The 4,404-nt window shown below is 41.3% G+C and overlaps 1 protein-coding gene across 1 annotated transcript in view; it reads left to right on the forward strand.

Moving 5' to 3' along the window:
• Positions 1-4,404, forward strand: part of LOC121876891 (protein unc-50 homolog) — a 97,526-nt gene that overhangs the window by 14,189 nt on the left and 78,933 nt on the right. The gene's annotated exons all lie outside the window — the stretch shown is intronic.

Raw genomic sequence — 4,404 nt, forward strand, 5'->3', positions numbered from 1 at the left:
TAAACATCAACGCCTATAGTAACTGATTTGTGAGAATGATAAGGAAAAAAATGATTATAATGCTATATTTATATTATATATCACACTTCGCTTAATAACCAGCCAAAATTTGCCTGCCAACCAGATTCAAAACGAGCCCAACTTGTAACAAAAACTGCCAACTTGGCAACTCTGCCAGTACAGCCACATTAGAGTCTAGACTCGAGACTATACGTTTTCTCTCAAGTGGACTGTGTTATGACGTCAAGATACTGCTAAACGTACAAGGGAAACCCGCCTGTTATGTAAGGAACAGATAATTCAATGGAATACGTTTGGAGAAGACTGTGTCCTCCAGTTTTTAGAATCATGCTGAGTGAACGTATCCACTTGTACAGTATTTACTTTATTTAATTTTGACGATATTTATTAGGTTATTTTTATAAAAGTAATTCCTGTGTATTTTAGTTTAAGTCACCCATTTAGGTACATTCTTACACTTTCAATTCCGAAGAAAAATATCATCGTACGAACCTTTCTCAATGTGTACGTGTAAATGCCCCACACATCAGCTGCTTGTGTTGGTTCACCTTGGGAGGTAAGACCAAGGGTTTAGTTCACTGACTTCACCACCTGTCTCGGGCCCGTATTCAAAGCCGACATGCCCGACGGTTCGTCGGCTACCAACACATGGAAATCTGATGGATGGTCCACTGTTGCCACAACCCAGGCGTCGAGTACCCCAATAATACCCCACACACACACAATTGTATCCAACACAAAAAAATATCACGTCATATGACTACCAGCAATAAAAATTAAATACAGCTCCCTTGTGTTTTATACTGCACAGTATTGTACACTTTTACAATCAATACCAGCTGGGTTTTGACGCACACTGTATTATATACCAGGGTTATTTATTTATATATTTGAAAGATAATTTACACAACTTTGAAGATATTTATGTAAAAACGATTAATATTGTTGATCAGAATAACAAGTGATGGATCACATAAGGAAAGCTTACTGTGTAACACAGAACAGTAAAAATACATTGTTAATATATTTAAAGTTCACGAAATAATAGTGACGAAATTATCAGCTGATAATATTATATACTGTCTATCAGTGTACTATTTTTTCTCACGGCAGCTTTGGCCTCCTTGTATAGTATTGGTGGCCGCACAAGCGTCAATCTGAGGCCCATAAGCCCCATAATCTGCCACTGGTTCCCACCTTATTTTTTTTATTATTACAGTTTTACCTATCATTGCCTGGCTTGATAGCTTAGTCTTATACCATGGTAATCTGCAGTCCAGGCAGGGAGGAGGATAGCAATTGAAAGTTATTAAATACAGGTACTGTACTAGATGATATAAACAGACACGTCAGTGCTGTGCAAACTTTATGCCATTTGTTTTGGTGGTCACAGGTCGTGCTTCTTGCCCCAGTTCACTAAGTGATGACGTCAATGTTAAGATCTGTGAAACTCTCCTTTACCCATTTAAGTGAGCATTTGTCGGGCGGGGAAGACGCTTGATCACCACGTGTTTTCCCTGTGCACATTAGACAGGACGGGGTCAGTGTTGCAATAATTTTCGCTGAAAATTTAACATTGTTTCTAGATGACTCAGCGTACGGGACAAGTTCAGCTCAGAGATAGTTCTTGTTCAGTTTTATCTCGCAGCCTGTGTGTGTCACAGCTAACACATTTGATGAGTCTTGTCACCATTTGCTACACTCAATGGCATTTCAGATAGTATATATATAGTTTACAGGTGAATTAGGCTGAGGTATTATATGACCAAAAATGTTTAGTACAACAACCACGCCTGTGGTAGTGGTGACGCGTCTGCTTTTCACTAATATTGCGCGCGCGCGTGTGTGTGTGTAATAATAATAATAATAATAATAATAATAATAATAATAATAATAATAATAATAATAATAATAAACGGTTTTATTAAAAGAGCATGGCAGCAAGAGGGCTGAAAATATACAGTTACATAATTGGGGAATGGGTCTCTTGATTTACAAATAATATACAAGTAACATAAGTGATACAAATATGATATATAATAACTAGGTGGGGAGAAGCTCAAACTACAGGGCATTTCAACATAGTGATAGTGCAAAAAGTAAGATTGACTGGGAGTGAATACACTGGTTGATTACAAGTTATTGATAATTTTTACAATGGTTGGGACTGGGCTGTTCTTATAGCGATCAGTTCGTGCTCGTATGGGCTGGATGCGGTTGTGGTATCTTGCAGCAATTCTCAGACGAGGGATCTCGGGTGGTAGTAGGAGCCGGTGTCGAGGATGGTGTAGAAGCTTCTCGCCAAATTTGCAAATGAGGTCGTGGTGATGGTCAGTGAGAGCCGAGAGGGTCGGTATATTGAGCGCTTCTTGATATGTGGAGTAGGAAGGGGAGAGAATAATCTTGCATGCCGTCTTTTGCACCTTTTCTAGGCGTTTACGTTGTGTGGCATTTAGGGAGGAGGGCCAGGTAGGGTAGGCATAGGTGTGTGTGTGTGTGTCAGTAACTCTTGGTGGTGGAGTCACAAAACTTCTGTTTGTTAACATTGTTAAGACAGCGCACATAGTTAAGGCAGACTGAGTCTTAAAGTAATTTTGCTGCCATATTGAACATTAGTTTTGTAGTGAGATGTACTTACTCGTCACTGACCACGTAAATGTGTTTTTAAATTTTTTCAAATGTGAAGTCAATAGATAACTGAGCATTAAGGGTCTATTAACATCATACTTTCACATATTTCATCTTTTTGGTAAGTACACTGAGCACTTAGCGGTTATAGGCTGCTATGGAACACTCCCCGTGAACTAAGGGATCACCTTAACCCTTTCACCGCATGTAACGCACTTGCTATTTATTCAGCTGTGAAAGGGTTAAGGTTAGTCACCCACCTTATATCACCTGAAGATTAACCACCCTAACGATACCTGATGGGATTAGGTTAGCGTTAGGGTTGCTAATATTCAGATGAAATAAGCCGAGAGGGTTAAACCTTCAAGGGAGCCAGCACACTATCGCGCCGCCTCCCGCTACCACACTAGGGCTAATGATACAAGTCTGGTGATTTTTTACTTTTTATTATTCTACAGTAAAATATCATATAGAAATATCACATTACGATCATTTTTTTTTTTTGGTAATTTAGACAACAATAAGAAAGTAGAGTAGTGTTGGAGTCTAATGTGACGCCAGCCATCACTGTCAGGTCGCCTTGGTCCCCTCTCTTGCTATGTGCCACGCAGTTTGTTGTTATTTGTGATTTATTCCAAGTATTTATCAACTGGTATTCATCTCACTCACGTTCTTTCTTATACCGCTTTCACCTGTCGTATCCGTGCGTGTGGTGAGGGAGGGTGTTGCGTGTGGTGAGGGAGGGTGTTGCGTGAGGTGGAGGGTGGGTGTTGCGTGAGTCGGGGGTTGAGACAGAGGTACAAGTGTTGCGTTATTGTATCACAGCAACATTCCGGTTAACTAGTTATGGGAGGGAGCACCTGCGACTCACCTGTGATGTTATCCATGACGGTGATAAACAAGTGTAGGGAGAGATAGATCTTTATTCACCTAAATTATTACACAGTAGACAGAGAATGAGACAATGCAATTTTAGCTCACAAAGCATTGAGTGAAAGGGAGAGCGAGAGAGATATTTAAAAGAGACAATATTCTGAGAGATAAAGTTGTATGAGAGATAATTGTATTATATGTGGGTCCGGCTGTGTTGACCTCAGATAGTCAACACAGCGTTTATCCACACACCTAACACACTGCGATAGTGTGTTCAATTTTGCCAACATATGTGTTTAGATAAATAGATATATAGTTTACAGTTATATAAAGACCCTATTGAGCTAATATCATGTAGTGTGGACGGATGTTTTCACAGTTTTTATGGCTCAATTATATAGAAGGCTTTATTATTATTATTATTACTCCTCACTATATATATATATATATATATATAGTGAGGAGTAAATTTCTTAGAAATTCAAGTGGAGGGTTGGGGTGTTGGGGGGGGCTGTGGGAGGGTTGGGGTGTTGGGGGGGCTGGAGGGTTGGGGGGTGAGGCTGTGTGGAGGTTGTGGGGTGTTGGGGGGGCTGTGTGTGGAGGGTTGTGGGTGTTGGGGGGCTGTGTGGAGGGTTGTGGGGTGTTGGGGGCTGCTGTGGAGGCTGTGGGTGTTGGGGGGCTGTGCGGGGAGGTTGTGGGTGTTGGGGGGCTGTGTGGAGGGTTGTGGGTGTTGGGGGGCTGTGGAGGGTTGGGGTGTTGGGGGGCTGTGTGGAGGGTTGTGGATAGAGGAGGGTAGAGGCTGGGGAGTTGGTGGTTGGTAACTTTAGTGGATAACAGTCAGCAGTGTACTGTTTTTCAAACTGCCACCAAGCTGGTGTGGTG

Source organism: Homarus americanus, unplaced genomic scaffold (genome assembly GCF_018991925.1).
Source record: "Homarus americanus isolate GMGI-L3 unplaced genomic scaffold, GMGI_Hamer_2.0 scaffold50281, whole genome shotgun sequence".
Taxonomy (NCBI): Eukaryota; Metazoa; Arthropoda; class Malacostraca; order Decapoda; family Nephropidae; genus Homarus; species Homarus americanus.